This window comes from Pipistrellus hanaki (genome assembly GCF_964339955.1).
Source record: "Pipistrellus hanaki genome assembly, chromosome: 6".
Lineage (NCBI taxonomy): Eukaryota > Metazoa > Chordata > Mammalia > Chiroptera > Vespertilionidae > Pipistrellus > Pipistrellus hanaki.
This window is the reverse complement of record NC_140508.1, coordinates 23,412,459-23,438,159: the sequence shown is the minus strand read 5'-3', so window position 1 is coordinate 23,438,159 and position 25,701 is coordinate 23,412,459. Positions and strand designations below refer to the sequence as shown.

The 25,701-nt window shown below is 40.4% G+C and overlaps 1 protein-coding gene across 4 annotated transcripts in view; it reads right to left on the bottom strand.

Moving 5' to 3' along the window:
* TASP1 (taspase 1) overlaps positions 1 to 16,198 on the bottom strand; it is a 244,006-nt gene extending 227,808 nt beyond the window's left edge. Inside the window, exon 1 of one of the 4 annotated variants that reach the window (XM_084887646.1) lies at positions 12,925 to 16,198. The gene's annotated coding sequence lies outside the window, so the exon portion shown is untranslated. The remainder of the gene's footprint in view (positions 1 to 12,924) is intronic. The other 3 variants (XM_084887647.1, XM_084887644.1, XM_084887645.1) reach the window with 3 other exon arrangements.
* Positions 16,199 to 25,701: the final 9,503 nt, after the last annotated feature.

Here is a 25,701-nt window from a genome sequence, read left to right as displayed (position 1 = left end):
GAACCAGCGACCTTAAATGACATACTAGATCAGATGGATTTAATTGATATTTACAGAACATTTCATCCCAAAGTTGCAGAATACACATTCTTCTCAAGTGCACATGGAACATTTTCAAAAAGAGATTACATGTGAGGACACAAAATAAGTATTTACAAGTTCAAGATTGAAATCATACCAAGTATCTTCTCAGATTACAATGGCATGGAACTAGACATCAAATACAATTAAAAAACTCAAAAACATTAGGACACACGAAGATTAAATTGCAGGTTATTAAACAATAAATGGGTAACAATGAAATTTGTTCCTGGAAACAAATAAAAATGAAAACACAACAACCCCAAATCTATGGGATACAGCAAAAGCAGACTTGAGAGGAAAGTTCATTAACATCACAGATCTATTTGAAGAAACAAGAAACGTTCAAATAAACGATAGAACCCTACAACTAAAATAATTAGAAAGAGAACAAGAAAAGCTCAGAGGAAGTAGAAAGTAGGAAATAATAAAGATCAGAATGGAAATAAATGAGAAAGACTAAAATAAGAATATAAAGATCAATGAAAAGAAGAGCTGATTGTTTGAAAAGATAAACAAGATTGATGAATCTTCAGCAAGACTTATCAAGAAACAAAGAGAGAAGACCCAAATAAATAAAATCAGAAATGAAAGAGGCAAAGTAAGAAGTGACAACGCAAAAATAAAAAGGATTGTAAACCGAAACTGGTTTGGCTCAGTGGATAGAGCGTCGGCCTACGGACTGAAAGGTCCCAGGTTCAATTCCGGTCAAGGTCATATACCTTGGTTGCTGGCACATCCCCAGTAGGGGGTGTGCAAGAGGCAGCTGATTGATGATTCTCTCTCATCGATGTTTCTGATTATCCCCTTCTCTTCCTCTCTGTAAAAAATCAATAAAATATATATTTTTTTAAAAGGATTGTAAGAAAATACTATGAACATCTATATGCCAACAAACTGTACAACTTGGATAAAATGGACAAATTCATGGAAACATATAATCTTCTAAAAATCATTCAAAAGGAATCAGAAAATCTGAACAGATCAATAGCAACTAATGAAAATGAAGCAGTAATTAAAAAAAAAAAAAAAAAAAAAAAAAAAAACTCCTAGCAAACAAATGGATTCAAGGTAACTTTTAGCAAACATTCAAAGAAAAACTAACACATGTCCTCCTCAAACTATTCCAAATAATTCAAGTGGAGGAAAGACTTGCAAGCTCTTTTTACAAGACCTGCATTATTCTAATTCCAAAACCAGATAAAGACACAACAAAGAAAATTACAGGCCAATATCCCTGAAGAACACAGATGCTAAAATCCTCAACAAAGTATTACAAATCAGATCTAGCAATACATTAGAAAGATCATAAACCATGCCCAGATGGGATTTACTCTAGGGATGCAAGTTTGGTACAATATTCCCAAATCAATAAATTTGATACATCACATAAATAAAATGAAAGATGAAAATCACATGATCATATCAATAAATGCAGAAAAAGCATTCAACAAAATTCAGCACCCAACTTTTTTTTTTTTTTTTAAATTCGAACCTAATGATTGTGGATATTTTTTCCTGGTATTTTTGTTTGTTTGTTTTTTGTGGGGGTTTTTTTTTGTTTGTTTGTTTGTTTTTAAGAGAGAGAGTGGAAGGGCATGGAAAGGGGAGAGGGAGAAAAACACCGATGTGAAACAAATTGATTGGTTGCCTCCCCAGACACCCTGGCCCAGGGCAGGGATCCAACCTGCAACATAGGTACCTGCCCTTGACCAGGAATCCAACCCAACACCCTTTGCTGCACTGGCCAGAGTTCTAACCACTAAGCCATGTGGGCCAGCGCTCCAGCACCCAACTTTTAATTTAAAAAAAAAAAAAAAAAATCTCAACAAAATGGAAACAGAGGACATATATCTCACATAAAAAAAAGCCATATATAACAACCTACAACCACCATCATACTCCATGGGCAAAAAATAAAACATTTCCCTTAAGAACTGGAACAAGACAGGGTTGTCTACTTTCACCATCTTTATTCAACACAGTACTAGAAGTCCAAGCCACAGTGATCAGAGAAGAACAAAAAATAAAAGGCATCCAAATTGGAAAGGAAGACATAAAACTCGCATTACTGGCAGGTGAAATGATATTATATATAGAAAACCCTAAAGATTGCACCAAAAAACTATTAGATTTAATAAATGAATTCGGCAAAGTAGCAAGACACAAAATTAACATCCAGAAATCAGTGGCATTATTATACTCCAATAATAAACTCTCAGAAAGAGGAACTAAAAAAGAACTCCACTACCATCACAACAAAAACAAAACAAAAAAATAAGAAGATACCTAGGAATAAAAATAAGCAAGGAGGTAAAAGACCTGCACTTGGAAAACTACACTTCAGTAAAATAAGAAATAACCACCAAGGGAAAGATCCTGTGTTGAGCGTCTGCCCCCTGCTGGTCAGTGCGCATCATAGCAACGGGTCATTCCTGGTCTTTCTGGCCTTTAAGATCAATTTGCATATTACCCTTTTATTATATAGGATGGGCATTTGGGCTGTGAAGGCGGGAGATGCTCCTACCACCAGCTCTGCGCTGGCCAGCCATGAGCTAGATTCTGGCCAAGAGGGGCTCCCCTTGTGGAAGCTTCATGGCTGGCCAGCGCAGGGGCGGTGGAAGGAACCTCTCCCGCCTTCACAGCAGCACTAAAGATGTCCTACTAATAGCTTAGGCCTGTTCCCCCAGGGATCTGGCCTAAGCCATTAATTGGCATCCTCGGAGGGCTCTCAGGCTGCCAGAGAGATGTCTGACTGCCAGCTTTGGCCCGATACCCCCAGGAGTGGGCCTAAGCCAGCAGGTAGACACCCCAAGGGCTCCCAGGCTGCTAGAGTGATTGATGTCTGACCAACAGCTTAGGCCTGATCCCCCGAGGAGTGAACCTAAGCCAGCAGGTGGAAATCCCCCGAAGGGTTTCAGATGCAGACCAGGCTGAGGGACCTCCCGCAATGAGTGCACAAATTTTCGTGCACCAGGTCTCTAGTCAGTAAATAAGTGGATTAAAAAGCTGTGGTACATGTACAGTTTGCAGCTGTAAAAAGGAAGGATCTCTTACCTCTGTGACAGCATGGATAAATATAAAGATTATTATGCCAAGCAAAATAAGCCAGTCAGAGTGAGACAAATATCACGTGACTTCACTTATATGTGAAATGTAATGAACAAAATAAGCCAAAACCAGTTTTGCTCAGTGGATAGAGCATCAGCCTTTGGACTGAAAGGTCCCAGGTTCGATTCCAGTCAAGGGAATGTACTTTGGTTGCGGTCACATCCCCAGTAGGGGGTGTGCAGAAGGCAGCTGATCAACGTTTCTAACTCTCTATCCCTCTCCTTTCCTCTCTGTAAAACAAAATAAACTGACAAACAAAATAGGTCGAGATATGGCTGCATTGAACAGACCTGGAAGATCTCAGAGGGAAGGGAGTTGGGAGGGAGATTAGGGAGAGATTAACCAAAGAATTTATATGCATATATGCATAGCCCATGGACATACAATAGTGTGATGAAGGCCTGGGTGTGGGGTGGGGCCTGGGTAGAGGGGGTCAGAGTAGAGAAAATGGGGGACAACTGTAATACTGTCAACAATATAATTTGTATCTTTAAAGTGATTTAGTTGCCTCGTCCAAAAAAGCAGTGCACGCAAAGTGTAGTCTGTATACCAGAGTTTGTTACCAGCCTGAATTAAATTATTTTATTAATATATTAATTGATTTATATGTACATTTTCAATACATAATGTACAGCTTTGAATGTTTCTGTTTCCTCATGATTTTTATACTTATATTTTTATACAATTTTATCTGCTAAATCTAATAAAAACTTGAGCTTTTATTTATATCTCACATTCACATTTTCATATTTCAGTTTTGTTTGGGTTTTGCTTTTTGGTTTTGCTTTTGTATTTTGTAAAAGAAATGGTCACAAATGAACTGAACATTTTTTAAGCTGGTCCTTTACACCAGAGATAGTCTGAGAAGCCCTGCAATATTTTATTTTAACTTGCTTTAATTCTTCGTAAAAGAGTCCATTTAAATTTTATTATACGACATTTTATTTAAAGGACAAATGGTATATGCTATCATATTAAAATGTTTACATATATTCATAAACACAGAGAATATTTTTATTTTACAAACGGGTGCTGAGCTGATTAAATAAGCAGTGAATTTAAATGCCTGTTTTTGTTTTTGCTTTGTGGTGGTGCCTGTCTTTCTAAGGATGAATTTTTTCCCCCAAAAGACTTCACAAGGATCTGCCTCAATTATCTTTACTGACTCTGGTTATTTCTCTGAGATAGGTTTCTATTTATTCATGTGTCAGTTGAATTTAAATGATCATGGTTCATCTGCCAGCCTATACAGGCCGTCATGTCTGACCTAGCCATGAAAGGAGCTTGGGCCAACTATTCCCCACAGAAACAGGTTGAGTAGAAACTCAGGCTTTGGAAAACTAAAAGCTTCAGTTAAAACACAAACACATCCAAGTAGTATGGGTTATTAATCTTCAAGCTACTCTGTCATCAGATGCATTTTTTCATAAATAAAAAACTAGAACATCAACATTTTATCATGAGTAAAGTTTGCAGTAATAGGCTTTTTAACATACATCTGTGAAAGATTTTAAAACATTGCTTCTGAAGCTTGTCTGAAAAAATTCAAATGTAGAAGATGAATGATGTTATTTCCTGAGCAACCTACCATCCCTCAGAGATTCTCTGAAATATATTTATTTTGCAAACCATGTCATCTCAATAAACTTCTCCAAAAATGCTGGCCTCAAAGTTCTGCTGGACTGGGAAAAGAACTCAAGGATACAGGCTATCCAACACACAACTCTGGCCTTCAGCTCACAATGGTTACTGGAATGTTTTTAATTCAATTAGAAATGAAGCAACTTCTACTCCAACATCAGTTTTTGTTTAACTCAAAACCCATTAAAGGTCTGACCTACCTAATAAATAAAAAGTTCCAACAAATGACTAAAAAAAGACAAAAAAAGGATAATGGGTAACTGCCAGTTAACAGAAAAATTATGCAACAGTTTAAACAGATCAAAAGATGCTAAAACTCACTCAAAAGAAAGATGCATAATTAAACTACACTGAAATACCTTTTTTTAACTTGGATTGGCAAATATCAAAAAGTAAGATACCATCTTTGTTTTGAGGGTATGAGAAACAGGAGTTCTCACACATTACTAGTGGCAGAATCCTATATAATAAAAGCCTAATATGCAAATTTTCCTCTCAGACAGTCGTTCGACGGAGAGACCGGAGTTCAACCACCGTTATGACATGCACTACCACAGGGGGCGGCACAGAACATGGCAGATGTTGGCAAAACTAAGCTGGCTGCAGGCAGCAGTGGCGGCATTGCCAGCCCTGATAGGCCCCGATGAGAGGGATCACAGCAGGATGGTGGAGATGAGTGGGTGGCGCCAGGCGAAGGCTGGTGTGAAGGGGGCCCGGTTACCCCACCAATTGCCCGCAGACAGCAACCAGAGGTGATGGCATGGGGAGATGGCTACCACCCAGCTCCCAGGTGCTGAGGGAGCCAGGCAAGAGTCCCAGGCCTGATCAATCACCCCGCAGACAGGATCATAGAGCAGGTGAGAGGACAGTGGCAGGCCAAGGCGAGGTGCCAGGCAGGGCTACGGAGCTGCAGGGGTGCAAGGCTAGAGGTGTGAGCTGGGACCAGATCACTGCAGGCCACTCTGAGGAACCCTACTCAAGCAGAAATTCGTGCACTGAGCCTCTAGTAAAATAATATAACTTTCCCTAGCCCAGTGGTCAGCAAACTGTGGCTTGCAAGCCACATGCGGCTCTTTGGCCACTTGAGTGTGGCTCTTCCACAAAATACCATGGCCTGGACGAGTCTATTTTAAAGAAGTGGCATTAGAATAAGTTTAAGTATAAAAAATTTGGCTCCCAAAAAAAATTTCAATCATTGTACTGTTGATACTTGGCTCTGTTGACTAATGAGTTTGCCAACCACTGCCCTAGCTGGTTTGGCTCAGTGGATAGTGTCAGCTTGTCAACTAAAGAATCCCAGGTTCTATTTCAGTCAAGGACACATGCCCAGATTGCTGGCTCGATTCCCAGAGGGGAGAATGCAGGAGGCAGCTGATAAATGATTCTCTCTCATCGATGTTTTTCTCTCTCTCCCTCTCCTTTCCTCTCTGAAATCAATAAAAAAATATTTTAAAAAAGGAATCCTATCTAATAAAGAGGGAATATGATAACTGACCATCACACCCTCACAAAGATGGTGGCACCCACAGCCAATAAGGAGGAAATATGCTAATTTACTGACACACCCTCAAAGATGGTGGCACCCACACCCACAAGATGGTGGCATGAGTCCCCTCAGCCATGCTGGGGTGGCAGGCAGGTGGTACAGCCAGGCCTGCCCCCAGGTGAACCCAGCCACTCCACATGCCTGTCTCTAGAGTCCCCCAGTCCCCTCATCCCCCCAGCCACCCCGGGCAGGCCCGAGGCACAGGCAAGCCTCGGATGGTGGCTGCACAGCCGCCCAGTGCCAGCCCGAGGTGCAGGCAAGCCTTGGATGGCAGCTGCCCAGCTTCCTAGAGTAGCCCAAGGCTCAGGTAACCAGACTGGCTGAGGCTTTCGGTGCCAGCAGTGGCAGCAGCAGAGTGTGAAGGGGGCATTGCCATCCCCTGATCGCTGGGTCACCTCCCACCCCTGAGGGCTGCTGGACTGTGAGAGGGGGCAGGCAGAGCTGAAGGACCCACCCCCTCCAGTGCCTGAATTTTCATGCACAGGGCCTCTAGTTAATAAATAAAATAAAATAATACAATTCAACAAGGACAAATTGGCAAAATTGAACAAAATTACAAATGTATACTGAAGGACTATCTATAATAGGAAAGACATAAACCAACAATATGTCTCATTGAAAATGGTTAAAAATAAAAGCAGCCATTGGGGTGGAGGGGGGCAGCGCGGGAAAGAGAGAATGTTCTTAATATATAAATATGGAATGTCAGATCTTGAAGATGTTTTGGTAAGTAATATATATAACAGAATTATATGCTGTATAATATTCTGAGGTAGGGGAGAAAAAATAATATAGCTAAATATAGACACACAAGTACAAATCTGGAAGAATATACCAAAAAATAGTATAATAGTATTTACCAGTATATTTGGATGGCTGATCCACAGAGGTAATATAAAAATGCTACTGTTCATCATTTTGTACCTTTCAATTTTAAACAATCTGAATATAGTGAAGAAATTTATTTATTTATAGGAACACAAGGTAATTAAGTCCAAGTTCAAAAATAGGACGAGCCTATGAGATCCCACTAAAAACTGCAGTAGAGAGAAAACTCCTCAACATTTTTCCTACATAGGGAACAAAAAAAAAAAAAATAAAATAAAATAAAAAAACATGGCCAATCAACAATACTACTGGCTCAATAGGTCTTTTTTGTTTTTGTTTCCCTGAATCTTGAACTTTGACACCATACAAACTATAGGTAATTCAAATTAAAAATAAATCACAGTATTTGGTCTCTACACTTAAGACTAAAGAGTAAATATTAAATCATGACCATAGATTAGCATCAAAAATCCCTGTGATGTTTTTATCACATTTATAGTCATTATTACAAATCACTATTTAAAACTAATGAAGCATACATCAATATAGTCACAAGAAAAATATCTAACAATTCCGCAAACTTTTTAGGTAACAACCCATTACAAAAAGGTTTCCAATGTAAGGAGATGCATTAACATGTTACAGTTTCATAGAACAAAAAACAAACAAACAATTTTATAGACCCATTTTTATCATGCCTTTATTTCTTAATATGTCTGAATATAGACATTTTGCAACTTTCTACCAATGATGATATTAAAATTAGTTTTATTATTTCTAAAAAGCACTGGTAACTTGTCCATCCTCTGCAACAGTTGCTTAAAAAATTAAACATAAACTTAGTGTATGACCAAGTCACTCAACTCCTATAGAGTATATCCACACAAAATTTTGTACAGGGATGTTTAGAGGAGAATTATTCATAAAAGGCAAAAGTGAAAACAACAGAAATGTGCATAAACTGGTGATGATTAAAAATGATATATTCATACAATAGAACATTACTCAGCCATTAAAAGGAATGAAGTGTGGCATTATAAACTTTGGAAATAATGAAAAAAAAATCAGACACAAAAGGCCACATGTTGTATGTTTTCATTTACATGAAATGTCTACCATAGGCAAATATAAAGAGACAGTAAGTAGATTAGTGGTTGCCTAGAACTAGAAGGATGTAGTGGATTAGGGAAGGACTGCTAACAGGGGTACAATTTCCCTTGGGGGCAATAAAGTGTTCCAAAATTGATTGTGGCAATGGCTGCACAATTCTAAATATTCTAAATACCACTGAATTATACACTCTAAGTGGGTAAATTATATGACAAATAAATCCTATCTTAATAAAGCTGTTTGGGAATAAAGAAAAACTTCTTGCTTCCCATAAATTATTTCCTTATCCATAAGATGTATATTTTCCAAATTACCAAACCTCATAGCCTTTTTTTTTTTTTTTTTTTTTTTAATCCTCTGCTTGTTACCTCTGATTCTCAAGGTATCCTGCTCTTCTTGGCAAGCACACCAAGCAACAGTGCTAGCTAGCTCTTCAAGGCCCCTGATGCCTCCCAACTTTGTCTTTTCACATGACTGGCAGATGGACCTATTCTCAAATGTCTCCTTCAGCAATTTTATCCACCACCAACCTTTCAAACTATTCTCTTAGTAAACCATTTGATTCCTAACTCTTTACCTTCTGTCTCTTGAGCTCTAGCCACAAATCTGGATAGTTCAACCTGGATCATCCTCACTCTTAGCCTGCCCTAAACAAATTCATCTCTCCCCAGAAACCTAGGTCTTTTCACATTACTCCTTATTTTTTCTTAATAACACCATCCTTTTCTAAATCAACTTGAAGTCGTCTTCAACAGCACCCAGTTTCCAAATCCTACTGATTTCTTCCTCAGGCATTTAACTTTCCTTACTGCCTTGACCCCTTGTTCAGCTCACATACCTCTTAGCAAAAATGTTACAAAAAGCATTTTAACTTTTCTCAAGTCCAGGCTAACATAAAACATCCATCCACAAAAAGCTGCAAAAATAAATCTCATAAAGAACAGCTCCAATAAAAACAAACAGCATGCCAAAAGACATGAGCAGACAATTCATAAAAGAGGAAATATAAACTAGATCCCAATATTAAGGAAAGAATGGTCAAAGAAATACAAACAAAAATGAAATATTTCGAACTAGCACTGTAATTGCCACCATAAACTGATGTAACCATTTTAAAAAAGCATTTGTCAGTATCAAGAACCTTAAAATGTAAAATTTGTATATACTATCTTTCCAGAGATTCTCTGTGCATACTAGTCTAAACATGCACAAGTAACAGTACCATGGATACATCTAAGGAGAGCTAGGAGATTGAGAGGAAAGGATAAAAGGGAAACTTGAATTTTTTCCTAATAACCTTTTGTATTTGAACATTTTTTTAACTAGGTATTATACTACAAAGAGAATATATAATTAGCCATCTCTTAGACCACGATGAATGTAATTAGCCTGATTATCAAGGCCAGGAGAGAAATTCAGAATAAAACATTGCTTTTGCTTCAGGGACATTCATGGCATTGATTTAAGGTCTAAATGTTGACCCCATTTCTCTCAAAGATTGTTTTATTTTCCTACTGCATGTGATGACACTATTTTTTCCCCTTTAACCCATTTAGAAAACTACCACATGTTCTGTTTGCCCCTTATGTTGAAGTTTTTGCTCTAGATTTACTTAGTCTTTTAGAAGCATTTGAAAAAGGAAATTGTGAAATCCATCTTACAGAAAAAAGCTTTTACAGAAATCCAGCCCTGAAGCTATAGCTGAATAAAGAAAAGTTTTGTTGTTCTTACCATCATGATGACACTGAAGGTTTAATACCCCATTAAGTAAGCTCCAAAGCATACTTATTTCATCTTTGACCCAGTAATTCCACTTCTGAGAACACTTTCTACTAAAATAACTTCAAATACAGAAAATGTTTTATGCCTTTAATGTTGTGTTTAACACAGGATAATTAAAAAAAGAGCGAGAGTGAGCTAAATGTCCAACATAGAGAAATGCCTAAAATAAGAATAACCTATACACTGAGTGGACAGATTATTATGATCTCTGAATGTATAATAATCTGGCCAGTCAGTTCATATCCTATATAATAAAAAGCTAATATGCAAATTGTCCCCTCAATCAGGAGTTTGACCAGCAGGCAGGCAGGCAGGTCAACCCTCCCCCCTGGCCAGGCTGGCCAGACCCCACCCATGCACACGAATTCATGCACCAGGCCATACACACACACACACACACACACACACATACTGAATGGCCAGATATCATAATCTGGACACTCAGTGTATATTATGGTCAGTTGGTTTTTGACAAAGGTGCCAAGGACATTCAATGGGGAAAGGCCAAAGTATTCAATAAATAGTCTGGGACACTTAGATAGCTACATGCAAAAGGATGAATCTGGATGCCTGCCTTACACCATATATAGACCTTAACTCTACATATATCAAGACCTAAATGCAAAAGGTGAAACTATAAGACTCTCAGGTAAAAAAAGTCTTCATAATCTTAAATTTGGCAATGGTTTCAGATATGACACGAAAAGCACAAGCAACCAAAAAACTATAAAGTGAACTTAACAAAAATTTTGCACTTAAAGTGAAAAGAAACTCCCCAAAATGGAGAAAATGGGAGGGAAAGGATTACAAATTGTGTATCTGATAAGGATCTTACCTGAACTATGTAAAGAGCCCATAAAACTTTAAAATAAGTTTTTTAAAATTTCAGGAGAAAAAAGGAGAAAGAATTGCAATAATCTGAGCAATATTTTTTAATTAAAAAAATTTTTTTATTTTAAAAAGGGCAAAGTAATAAAACTGACATTTCTCCAAAGATTTGCAAAAGGCCAAGAAGGAAAAAGATGCTTAACATTTTCAGCCATCCAGAAAATGCAAATCAACCACAATGACATGCGATTTCACAACCAATGGCAGCAATCATAAAGATAAGTATTAACAAGGATAATGAGAAATCTGAACACTCATATCCTGCTGGTGCAGGCCACTTTGGAAAACATGGCAGTTACTCAAAAAGAATTACTATATGACCCAGCAACTTTTTCTAGATATACACACAACTGAAAGCATTCGTCCACACAAACACTTGTACACGGATGTTTATAAAATAAAAGTATTCATAATAGCCAAAAAGGGGAGGAACCCATGTCCATCGACAAAATGTGGCATTTTCATATAATGGAATATTAGCCATATAAAGGAATGTAGTAATAACACATAACACACGGATTAACCTTGAAAGCATCAAGCTAAGTGAAAGAAGCCAGACACAAAAGGACGCATATTATATGGTTCCATTTACATGAAATATCCAGAATAGAAAAATCCACAGACACAAAAAGTAGATTAATAGATGCCAGGGACTGAAGAACCAAAAGGAGTGTCTATAACAGGTACAAAGTTTCTTTTAGAGGCGATAAAAATTTCCTGGAATTAGATAGTGGTGACAGTGCTGGAAAAATTAAATTTACAACTTAAAAGAATGGGTGTTATGGTATGTGAATTGTACCTCAGAAAAAAACACATCTATCCATATCACGGATGCAATGTACAAAAATTACGCTTTCTAGTTACAAAGTCCTTCCTAGGAATAGATTAATTGCAAGACCTCCCCCTGGATAAATCCAAGGATGCTCTTTACAATGTAGCTTTTTTCCCCAAAAAATATTTTTGATCTGTGTTTGGTTGAATCTGCATGAATGCGTGAATACATATGGTCAACTGTAATCCTATTTTACATGGATACACTATGATCATAAGTAGGTGAAGAATATGCTATGGAAATTACAAAGAATGATTTAAAAAAAAAAAAAAAAAAAAAAAAAAAAAAAAGCTGGGTTGGTGGAACTATAGGTGATCTCTTAAAATAGTTTTGCATATCCCAGATTTCCTTTAATAAGCATGCACCATTTCTTAGAAGTGGAGGGAGGAAAGCTTTATTTAAAACAAGCAAAAAAAAAAAAAAAAAAAAGGAAATCATTAAACTCCTGAGCATATAAAAATTCCTTAGCTAAATATTGAAGGGTTTCGGTCACATGGTCCCCAAAATACCTTTCATTCCCTCCCCTAACTGAGGCCAGCGCAGTGGAACTCCCTCCTTCCGGAAACACGATGCCCTCTCCTTCCAGGGCACCTCCAGCTCCACTTCTCCACCCTCCTCTCCAAAAGCTGCTCCTCCTCCTTCTCGGTCCTTTCCCGGTCCTCTTCCTCCGACCGAGCGGTCAAGGCTCAGGTCCTGCGGCCTCTAACCAGGCCTCGATCACATCACACGCGGGGCCAGAGCGCGCACCCTTGGCTCTCCTGCGAGCCTCCGACTTGGAGAAACCCGCAGCCCAAGACCGCAAAGAGGGCGGAGGACAGCGAGGCCTCCCGCACACAGACACTCCCCTCCCGGCGAGGACATGCGGCCGCCGAGATGGAGCCACGGCTGGGAGGGTGTGGAGGGTCCCGCGCGGGCCCCACTCGCGACCGAGGAAACGAGGAGCGTCCCGGGGCCGCTCCGTCACCCCCGCCCAGGCCGGGGGCATCCTGCGCACCGCCCCCTCCCGGCCCCGGAGAGGAAGGGCGCGGCGGCGGCGAGGGAGAGGCAGCGGCAGTGGCAGCGGCAGCGGCAGCCGCGCGGACAGCGTGGGAAGAAGGACACTCACCCGCATCAGCCCCGAGCCCTCACAGCACCGGAAATAGTTACCAGCCCGTTGCCACGGTGAGGAAGCGGGGCTGACGTCCGGCCCTCCCATTGGCGCTGAGCCGTATCACGTGGCCGGAAGCATACGCTCCCCGCGCTGCTCTAACTGCACCCTCAGCTCCAGAGCGTTGCACCTGGCCGCCTAGGTGCCTTGGGGACGGGCACCCGGGTCCTCGTTCTGTCCTGAATGGCGCCATTGCTTGCATCTCTTCAACCCACCCCTTGGGGAGCCCGCAGGATGTGACTGCATCTCATTCGAGGGGTTGGATGGCTAGCGATGTGAGAGGAGACAAAATTAAAGTAGCCACCATTTAGAGAACTGTCCCTTAGGGGCTTAAGTTTATTACATTCTTGCAATATACAGGAGGGAAACCTGGGGTTCTCCCTGGATTGCATGTGGGAGGTGGGAGCCAGCCTTGCCCTGGAGAGAACGAAAGTGTGGGTGGCCTTTCTTTTACCATCTAGCAACATAGTGTAATCCCTTTAATGTTTCCTTGTAACCATTAACAAGAATCCTATGTAGCCACTTGTAAACCTGCCTTAGAAAGCAGATGGAAAGGAATAAGGTAGTTCTCCAGGTATGGTCCCCAGACCAGCAACTTCAGCATTACCTGGGCTCAAATACTTAAGCCTCTCTTCAGACTTAATAAATCAGAAACTTAGGGTGTGAGGCCCAACAATGTGTTGTGTTGTTTTATTTTGTTGTTGTTAATCCTCACTGGAGGAGTCTTTTCCATTGATTTTAGATAGAGTGGAAGGAAGTAGAAGAGACAAATATTGATGTGAGAGAGACACATGGATCAGTTGCCTCCCACATGCTCCCACAGACCCGGCTAGGGGATTGAACCTGCAACCCAGATACCTGCCCTTGACTGGGAATTCAACCTGCAACCCTTCAGTGTGTGGGCTGACATTCTAACCATTGAGCCACCCCAACATTATGTCTTAATAAGCTCTCTAAGTGGGGCTTCTAAAATTTGAGAACCACTGAACTCAAAGGACTTTCTCTGTAGCCTACTTGTAGATGTGGGATGGGAAGAATGATGGAAGGAGCTCCTCAGAAGAGAGAAGAGCAACGAAGAATTTGTGCCTCCATCAATCAAGAAAAAAGTCAGAAAGGCAGTTTTGGACAAGTGTGGGAATGAGACCCTAGAACTGATTCCCATTCTGGTATTCCTAGATAAAAACGTGTGTAAATTATATGGGAAAGATTTCTCAACTGCTAGTAATCTCAAATTCATTTTAATAACTTACATATTATGCAACGTATTTTTCTCTGTGGTCAAAAGTAAAAGTGTAGAAAACAATATGGAATTTCCTCAAAGAATTAAAAATAGATCTATCATATAATCCAGCAATGCCACTTCTGGGTATATACCCAAGAAAAAGAAAATAGGGTTTTGATGAAATATATGCACTCCCATGTTTATCACAGCATTATTCACAATAACCAAGATATAGAAACTATCTAAATCTTCATCACTAGATGAATAGATTTTTTTTTTTTAAAGATGTGGTACATACACAATGGAATATTATTCAGCCTTAAGAAAGGAGAATTTCCTTCCATTTGTGACAACATGGATCGACCTTAAGCACATTATGCTAAGTGAGATAAGTCAGAAAGAGAAAGAAAACTGTATGATATCACTTATCCTATACTAGAGGCCTGGTGCATAAAATTCCATGCACTGGGGGTTCCCTCAGCCTAGCCTGTGCCCTCTCGCAATCCGGGACCCTGGAAGAATATCCTCTCACAGGCTCAGGCCTGCTTCCCTCGAGGAGCCAGCCTGAGCCAGCAGTCAGACAACCCTCTCACAGTCCTGGACCTCTCTCTCAATCCTTACTGTCCACCTGCAGTAGTGGCAGGAGAGGCTCTAGCCACTGCGCTGTGCTTGCTAGCTATCAGCCTGGCTTCTGGTTGAGCGACAATCTCCCTGTAGGAATGTACTGACCACCAGGGAGCAGCTCCTGCATTGAGCATCTGCCTCCTGGTGGTCAGTGTGCATCATAGTGACCTGTTGTTCCATCGTTCATTCAATTTGCACATTAGGCTTTTATTATATAGATAATAAAAGCCTAATATGCTAAGTGTCCAGTCTCCGGGTCAGTTGTTCAACCCATCAAAGCATAATATGCTAATGATATGCTAAGGCCCCTCCAACCACTCACTATGACATGCACTGACCACCAGGGCTAGACGCTTCAACCTGTAGGTTAGCTTTCTGCTGGGATCCGGCTGATCAGGACTGAGCAAGACAGGCCAGAAATGCGCTGGAGCCCTCCCACGGTCCCTCCACTGCTGGCCAACCACCAATGTCCCTCCCAGCCCCAATTGTGCACAAGTAGAGTCCCCCAGCCTGGCCTGCTGAGATCCCTTGGGGGATGTCAGAGAGCCAATTTAGGCCCGATCCCACAGGCCAGGCCAAGGGACCCCACTAGTGCACGAATTTGTACACCAGGTCTCTAGTATAGAATATAGAAAGTTAAATCTGAAAAAAAAAAAAAAAAAAACAGTAAAATGGTGGTTGCCAGGGAATGAAAGAGATAAAATGAATGGTGTTCAAGGGTGAAAATTTGTAATGAGTAGTAAATAAGCCATAAAGAGATAATCCACAGTAAAATCAATATAGGCAATAATATTGAACTATAATTATGTAATGTGATAAATATCACATTCTTTTTTTCTTTCATAATTTTTGAAACTTGACCAAGACAAATCAAAGATTATTTGACTCTCATTTCAAGCTTTGATATCAACAAACACATTGTCTTCTGAGCCCTGACAAAGACTAGCAAGGTTATAGAAATCTCAGTAGCCATCTCTGTTTTTATACATGTAGTCTGTCTGTCCATCTGTCTCTCTATGAATTATCTGGCCATCCATGTCATCATCCCTGATTCATATGGCCATAAAAATGTTTCCTGAGCAGCAAACCATCTTGCCCATTTGTGGATGTTTAATTTAGTGACTTTCTCCACATTTGTCTACCATAACTTATTTTAATATGTAACATTCCCTTACTCATAAGCTTGTTGTGAAGATTAAATGAAACTTACTGAATCAAACCAGTGTTAGCACCTCAACTGACTTTCTCTGACCACTGTTTTATTTTCTTTTCAGCTTTATTGAGGTATATGTAGTACATAAAAATGCACATATTTAATGTATCCATTTTGCTGAGTTTGACACATGCATACACCTTTGATACTGTTTTCACAAGGTAATAAAAATATCCATAATATGCAAAAGATTTCTTGTGTCCCTTTGTTATTTATTTGAAGGGTATGGGGAAAGGTAAGAAAACTTAATGTGAGATCTACCTTCTTAACAAAATTTTCAGTGCACACATTTTGTATAACTTACATTGTTTGAAGAATACTTCTGCATTTCCTCTCTTCTCAACCCCTGGAAACCACCATTCTATTATCTGATTCTGTGAGTTTAACTATTTTAATGCCTCATATAAGTGGAATCATACAGTATTTGTCCTTCTATTACTGGTTTATTTCACTTAATGTAATGTCCTCTATATCACAAAGGTCAGGATTTCCTTTATATATAAAGGATATATATATAATATTATATATATATACATAAAGATATATATATATATATATATATAAAGATATATATATAATTGATTTCAGAGAGAAATATCAATGATGACAATCGATCAGCTGCCTCCTATACACCCCCTACTGGGGATTGAGTCCGCAACCAGGAATCATAAGGTGACCTCCTGGCTCACTCACTGAGTCACACCTGCAAGTGCTTTCCTTTTTTTTAAGTTTGACTAATATTTTCTCATATGTATACTAGTATACCACATTTTCTTTACCCATTCATCTGTCAGCAGATAGTTACATTCCATATCTTGGCTATTGTGAATAATTCTGCAATGAACATGGGAGTGAAGCTATCTCTTCCAGATCTTAATTTTAATACTTTTGGATAAATATTCAGGAATGAGATTGCTGGATCATCACATTCCCCTTCTAGTCTTCGCTGATCCCCTCCTTGCTTTATCTCTGTCTGCAGCACATAACTCCAACTAATACTCTATACTTTTTTCCTATTTATGTTGATTATTGACCATCTTTTCTCAATGGTCAGCTTCATGAGTAAAGGGACTTTATATTTTTATATATTTTTAGTTGATATTTTTATGGAGAGGATGGGAGAGGGATTGAGAGAAACATCGATGAGAGAGAAACATCAATCAGCTGCACCCCTTACTGGGGAGGTGCCTGCAACCAAGGTTCATGCCCTTGATTGGAATCGAACCTAGGAACCTTGAGTTCGCAGGCCGACGTTCTATCCACCAAGCCAAACCGGATAGGGCAAGTAAAGGGACTTTAAAAGGAAAAAAACAAAAAACAAAACAAAACAAAAAAAAAAACATTTTACTGATATTTAACATAAAAGCATAGATTGATGGCTCTACAAAGTGAATATAATGCATAATCACTCAGACCAAGTTGAGAGAAATCACAACCACTCCCCAAGGTTTTGAACTTTACATAAAGGGAATTTTACAGTACAAACTCTATTATGTCCATCGACATCATGCTTTGAGATTAGTCCATATTGTATGTTTATTCTCACTGCTCTGTGGTATTTCAGTACGTGACCATTTATTTATCCATTCCACTGTTGATAGTCATTTGGGCACTTTCCACTTGGGCTTGTTACGGGTTGAATTATGTTCCCAAAAAAGATACATTGAAACACTAACCACTGGCACCAGTGAATGTGACCTTATTTGGAAACAGGGTCTTTGCAGATGTAATCAAGCCAAGATAAGGTCACTAGAGTGAGACCGAGTCCAATATGACTGGTATCCTTATAAGAAGAAGAAAATGTGGGCATAGGTACAGACAGACACACAAAGAGGAAACACCATTTGATGACAAGGGCAGAGATTAGAGTGATGCAGTCAAAGGCCACCACCAGAGGCTAGGAGAGGACTAGACCTGAAGGCCTGAGCATGACCCTGCTGACACTTTGATTTTGAACTTCCTCTAGTCCTGACTGTGCTTCTCAGTGGTTAGAGCATCTGCTCACACAACAGAGGGTCTTGGATTCGATTTCCAGTCAAGGGCACATACCTGGGTTGCAGGTTTGACCCCCAGCCTGGGTCGGACAGGCTGGTGCGGGAGGCAACACAATCTATGTATCTCCCTCACAATGATGTATTTCTTCCTCTCCCCATCCCTTCCTTTCATTCTATCTAAAAATCAATGGGGAAAAAAAATATCCAAAGAGTGAAGATTAACAACAACAAAAAAGATGATCTTTCTCCAGAACTGTGAGAATAGATTTCTCTTTGTTTAACCACCCATTTTGTCGTACTTTATTAAGGCAATCCTAAGAAACGAATCCAGGGCCATTACAGATAGTACCTCTACGACCCTTTTAGTACATGTCTTTTGCTCTATCCATGCACACATTTTTTTTATGCGGAGAGTTCTAAGGTTGACTGAACTCAGCTGAGCAGTTTTCACTCATGTAGTTGTAGCTACATGGCAGCTGGGGCTAGAGTAACCTGAAGGCTTCTGCACGCACATGTGTGATGCCTGGGCTGGTAGAGCTGGGACAGCTGGGCAATAATTGGACACCTTTCTCTCTCTCCATGAAGCCTCTCCATGCAACCTGAGCTTCCTCACAGCATGGAGGTCATAGTATAGTTGTGCAAGGAATTTTAGGGATAAAATAGGCAGGTTTACAGTGTCGTAGGAATAAAGAGGGTCCATGGGGGAGGAATGCATAGGTGAGGGCTTGGAGCCGCCAGAAGGCATATATTCACAGAAGAAAAAGAAAAAAAAAAAAGTGCTACAGGGTAAGGGGAGAGGAAGACATCCATTCGCAGACGATAAGGAAAAGCCAGAAGATATGGGGGAAAAGGAAACAAACTTTCATAGAGGATAGGGAGATGCTGACATCTGGGAGAAAGAGGAAAACCAATTTTCACAGGAGATAGACAATGTTACAGATAAGGGGTAGAGAAAGAAGGGTCACCACATTGGGTTTTGACTTTGAAGCTGATATTCTGCAAAAAGAATGACCGATTAGAAGGGAGTATCAAGAAACAAAGAACTGCAGCATTTATAAACCTTAGAAAAAGGGGCTTTGTGTGTTACCCCCTTGAAACTCCCCTCCCTACGTGGGAGTTTGTATTTGCTTCCAATAAATTTTCACCCTCTTCATCTACTACCTTTTGTGTGTGGCTTCATTCTCTGAATCCATCTGGACAAGAACTCAGGAAAGAAATCACCCTTGCATCCTGCTCAGGAAAACAACCTGAATCAGTTGGACTTCTTGAACTCATAATCCCGCTAAACTGCATAAAATGGAAGAAGGAAATTGGGAAACTTTCCTAAGAGTACGGTACATGAAAGCGAGGCTCAGATGCCCATTGTTTGGGGTAAGCATGTCAAGCTTCCGGCCCGTGGGCAGAATGCAGCGTTTATTTGGCCCATGTCAGCCTTTGGGTTTGATGTGCTTGGTCTTGGGCCATGGTCAGCAAACTGCGGCTCTCAGCCACATGCAGCTCTTTGGCCCCTGATTGTGGCTCTTCCACAAAATACCACGGCCTGGGTGCGTCTATTTTGAAGAAGAGGCCTTAAAAAAAAGTTTAAGTTTAAAAAATTTGGCTCTCAAAAGAAATTTCAATAGTATTGTTGATATTTGGCTCTGTTGACTAGTGAGTTTGCTGACCAAGGTGCTTTGGTGTAAGTTTGCCTAAAATAAAAGGACCAGTCAGGATCCTGCCCCCCTCTATACTTTTCTTAATATCTGCCTATATTACATTGTTTGTTTCTGTGAATTTAATGCAGTCTTAGCAAACCTAAAGCATATCCTTTATTTGGAATTATTAACACTTATTATTTTATGCAGTTTAGAACCAAAAACATATCTCCATCCTTTAAAATGCTTACAAAGAAGAGAGCACCTGACAGTATTGGGAAGAACAATGGTTCTTTTAAGCATGAAGATGACACTAAAGAAATTTGCATACAGTACTAAACTACAGAAGTTTCTTTTTTTTTACTTCTTATTAAGGAAATTTTCGAAGATATACAAAAGTAGAGAGGATAGTATAATGGAATTCCTTATGCGAATTGTCAGTTAATCTAGTTTATTCTGGTTACTCACACTTTGCTCTCAGAAATCTCTGGTATCTCTGCTACATCTCCATGGCTACCGCTGCTTTCATCTCTGGTTGGCAGCTTCCTGGTGTTCTTTCTGGCCCAGGTAGAGATGCTGCAGTACCTTACTCAACCTTAATGCCCAAGAAGCATATTCTGGAAGTTAATACACACCCAGGAGCAATCTGCAACCAAAGAAGGGTGTAAGTGTTCCAGCCTTCTGTCCTGCAGCCACTTCTGAAAGGTGTCTTTAAAACTTCTTTGTGTTCTTGGGGTACCAAGTCCTGAGTTGCCTGCAGTAGCAATTGATGAAGCTACTACACATTGGCTTTTCCTCCTCCCTATTTTGCTCTTCATTGTCGCCATCTGCCACCCCACCCCCGCCGCCCCTTTGTTGTCTACAACCACCTTTCAAAAAGCTTCCTGCAGTGTCCTGGCGAGGTGGCTCAGTTGGTTGGAGTATTGATCCCATACACCAAAAGGTTGCAGGTTCAATTCCCTGTCAGAGCACATACCTAGTAGGCTGCAGATTCAATCACAGTCAGGACACACACACAGGAGGCAACTGATCAGTCAATGTTTCTCTTCCCTCCCCTTGAAAAAAATTAATAATAATAATAATAATAATAAAAGCATCCTCAGGTGAGGGTTTTTTTAAAAAAAGCTTCATAGAATAGTGAAGATCTGGGGTGGGGTCAGGGGAAGGCTAGAAGGGGTCGATGGGGAGGGAATATATATGTAACACCTTCAACAGGAAAGTTTTGTTTTGTTTTTTTAAAGCTTTCTGTACCTAAGTTCCTGTCTCAGAGTCTGTATTCAGGGGCATCCAAACTAAGACTGGCATACTTTATTCAGTCATATCTTTTGATTACTATCAAAGTTGAATATTCATTTACGTGAGGCTCATTTTACAGACAGTGTTCAAAAAAATGTTTTTCAAGATGCTGACCAATGTGGCTAATGGCTGTAGGGAAATTAGGAGCAGCATAATTCTGTTTTTCTATAAAAATTAAGTGTAGCTTTCTCTTCCAATATCCTTGCTTAGCTAAAAAGGAGGAAGGAAGGAAGGAAGGAAGGAAGGAAGGAAGGAAGGAAGGAAGGAAGGAAGGAAGGAAGGGTAGAGAAGGAGGGAGGGAGAAAAGGAGGGAGGGAGAAGAGAGAAAGGAGAGGGAAGGGGGAGGAAATAGAAGACCTTTTCTTTCTGACAGATTTTACTACAGAATTAAAGTGTGCTTTAGGCGCTGATCATAAATAACTTCGCCAGCCCTATCTGAATTCTGAGCTTTACTTCCAAATCCCAGACTAGAGCTGTCTAACCCATGAGTACCCTTAGGATGTGTTAGCAAGTGAGTTGGCTGTCAGCACCTTGAGACCTGGGAGCACTCCCAGGCCCCCAGGGAAGCTGGGCCCAAGGGTCAGAGGACAGCACTAGTGTCTCTAATGGGAAACAGATGCTCCCAGCTGTCGCCTGCCATGGGCCTGCTCACCAACTGTTTGCAGCCCTGGCTCCTCCTGGACCAACCCAGCTGTATAAACACACTTTCATCCACAAGCTGGCTGTGGGGGCAGCCAACTGCTCCGTCTTCTTTTCTGCTAGAAGAGCCTGCCTATGTTGAATCCAAGGCTTAACTCATTAGAATAACAATTAAACAAAAGTGGATTCTTTTTTTTTTTTTTTTTTTTTTTTTCCTTTCTTTGTAATTTCTAGCCTCTATTTTCTTTGCTATTAGCTGGTCTGGATTAGCCTGGGTGGCATTAGCTGATGGTTAATCTGTTGAGGGTTGAGGGCAAAGGGAATCTGTTTAAAATAAGAAGGCCTGAAAGAGGTTGAGAGGCAGCGTGTGGAATCAGAACGTTTGGGTTCTAGCTGTAACTGCGTGTCCTTGAGAATATCACTTACCCTTTTGGGCCTCATTTTCCTTCATCTGTGAAATGAAGGTGTTAAGACTAGCTGATCTCTAAAGAGCTTTCCCATTACTAACATTTTAAACAATTTGTTATTTTCATGGCTCTTTACTATATCCTTTCATTTGAAAAACGTTTTCTGAACATCTACTTAGGTACGCAAGAGTCTGATCAGCACTTACAAAATATCACCACTAGAAGATTCCTTACAGAGCCCAGGCTGTGGTAGGCATCTGTTTTCTTTTCTCTCTTCGCCATCCCTTCCCAACCCCTGCACCCTGGTAATAATGTCCCTTGGACTATGGAGAGTGATCCCCCTGCCCCACCATTTTATGTGGTTTTGCTGGATCTTTCAACCAAAGTGTCCTGACCAACTGGCCCAGGTATGAGCAAATGATCCACACCTCACTAATTACATACTATCCCTGGGGGTAAGTCTAATCCCATGACTCATTCCAGGCCAATCCAAGTTTTCCCCTGAATTTTTGGAGAGAGAATGTGGGGTTACTAAATTGGAGTGAGGTATAATCTGTGGCCATTCTTCTGTCCTGTTGCATGGAGAAAGTCCATCTGAAGTTAGAAAAACTAAGACTAACACATGAAGAGAAGCAGAGTCAAGAAATGAGGAGAAATTTCAAACGATCTGGTTTGAAGCCCCCTCCTTCTGGTTACGGGTGCCAATCTCTCTCTCTCTCTCTCTCTCTCTCTCTCTCTCTCTCTCTCTCTCTCTCTCTCTCTCTCTTCTCCAGTTTGAGATGGCTTTCTGTCTCTTCCAATCAAGAGTCCTGACTGACTAATAAATAGTCAAAATTGAGTTTAAATACAATTCTCAGAGTATTTGGGATTTGCCCAAGGTTACATGGCCAGTGAGTAGCAAAGCTACTTCCAAACCAATTCTTTCCTCTTTTTGTGTGTTTCTTCCAATCTTTGTGATGAAAATTTTCAAACACAGATAACTTAAAAAAAATAAAAAAACAAGCACCCGTTTACTACTTAGATTCTACCTTCTTACAGTACATATAGATGAACGATACGACATTCATTTAAATGTACTTGATTTATCACATATCTAGCCATTTTTCTATCCAGGCATAAACCAATATAATTTTTAAAAATGAAATTCAAGATAAATTGAGACCAGTTCTCTTTTTGTTTGCCATGCCTCAGCCTTCAGAGGCGTGGTGGTGTGTTGGACGGGGCTTATGCATATATGGGGGCCCCTCATGGTACAGCATGGACCCAGGGAAGGCAGAGGAAGACCGTTGGACTGTGAGTCAGGAGGCTCCATACATGAGTGGTAAGCCTAGAAGAGGCCCACAATAAATAACGAAAAAACATGAGTGAACAAATAACTTTTGTTGGTGTTGAGTGTTCTGAAGGAAATAAAGTGGAATCATGTCATCATGCATGTCTGTATGTCAGGGAAAACAGTATTAGATTTGCCCTCGGAAAGCCTCGTGGAAGAGGTGACTTGGATTATACAATACCTCAGTGAAGAAAGGAGCCCAGATCTGGAGGAACAAGATCCAGGAAGAGGAAAGGCCAGGGCGAAAGCCCCCGGGTGCTGTAGCAACAAAAAGGAGCTTGGCAAAGTCCCCTCCATCTCCTCCTCTCCACCATCATCAACATCCTCAGGCTGACAGGAAGTACATGCGATACACTTAATAGCCAGTTACTGCGGCTTCTAGGTGACTTGAATTATGGTGTCTTGTTTGTAACTCTGTGGGCCAAGTGGTATCTTAGTAACCCTGCCAGTCACTTTTTAGACAAAGAGATAAACAGCTCCAAGAGTATTTTGACACACAGAAGCCCATAAGCCTACAGAAACAAGCTGGTCTAAACCAGGAACATGTTGGTCTTTCACAATTCTGCTGGCCCAGAGAACAGGCTCAAGTTACATCCCAAACAACTCTGGGTTTCTTATGCTGCTCTTTTAACATTGTAATTGGCAGGCCCTGGGCCAAAAAAATTGTTAGTTTATCTTGTGTAAATGGCTTAAATATGTGTTTTAATATTAAAATGATCCAAAACCAACACTTCGCGTTGCTTTCAAGTGCCTTTTTGACCTGCCCTCGGTGGAAACCAGATTAATTTAAAAACTTGGTAAGTGAAATGTCTTCATCTTCTGAGGGGCCATTCTACCTTCCGTGGTTCCAGGATCATAAAGAGATGGGCCTCTTCACTTTCTTTTATTTTCAGTTATTTTCTACTTTAATTGTTAAGATATTTGTTCAGAAATGAGCCAGAGGCATATGCTTCAAGTTTTACTTTTATGGTTTCCTAACCATGCCATGAATAATGTCCAAAACATCAATATTAAACCAAATTAATACCATAACCGGTGAGGAGAACATTTGGATCTGGTATGTGGTCAACTGTATTTTCCTAGTCCAATTCTACAAGTATAATAGATTGGACTAGAAAAGTCCAAAATATCCCTAGAAACAACCAAATGGAATTTTTTTAAATGCAGAAATTATATAGACCATGGTCATTTAAAGCCATATTTACAACTGGAAAATTTTATTTCCTGGGAGCAAAGCCACATTTATTTTATGGTTTTAAAAATTTATCTTTATTGTTGTATTACAGATGTTTTACCCCTCCCCACCTCCCAGGAAGCCATATTTATTAAAGACAAATGCACCTCAAGTAAAGAGATGTCTCTTAGAATTCTCGAAATGTGAATTTTTGCACATACAGACATGGATGCATGGTGTCACTTCACAGCCTATTTCTATAATTGCAGAGCTGGAAGAAACTGTAGTGAACACTGTTGGGGCTCCACCTACTTCCCCTCAGATTTCTTTGCCCATTTCGGTGCCCCTCTCTTGGCTTCTGTGCTTTTTGCTTATAACAGCCAGCCCTATTTGGAGGACATCCTTTGGGCTGTTGCAGCCACTCTGTCCACTTTGCTGAGAGCTGCAAGTACTTAGGAGTTCATGTCCTTCTGGGGTGGCCTTTGGTACTGGAATGTAAGAGCTCCGGGTCCCTTTCCTTGAGAAAGTACAAATTCTAAGGTATAGCTTGGACCCTAGAGCCTCCCTGTGGGTGCTCTGCCCTAGGTCACTCCTCTGCCTGGCTTCTTTTTCTTCCCCATCGTCTTGTCCCCCTCCTCCTGTACCTGTCTCCTCAGAAGTCCTGCCTTAACATATGACATGCGCACACATCCTTGATTCAGGGTCTGCTTCTGAAGAACCCTATGTAAGGACTGAGAGGAAGTGCCTCTGCTCTAATCCACTCATTTTACAGATGATTAACCCAATCTATAAACCCACACATACCTATTGAGGCCTACTATGTGCTGGGCACAGTTAGGCATCAAGAAGTGCATCTCTAGGAGAGGGATAAACAGTCTCCTGATGCAGGATGCACACTATCATGTCAGGGTCAGTCCAAGAGCCCCGGGGAGGGTGTTACTGATGACAAATGCATGGATTCATGCATTATTCATGCAGTGCTTATTTATACATTATGAACTCATGGAAGCTGGGAAAGAGAGACACCAAATGAAGATCGATTGGAAAGTTACAAATATCATCTACACCACTGGAAAGCAGGCAAGTAGAAAATTATCTATATATAAATTTACCCAAGTCCAAAATCATTCACTGAGAAACTCTGAAACATTATTATTTGATTCATAGTATAATTTTCTTCTAGTCTCTATTCTTATCTCCAA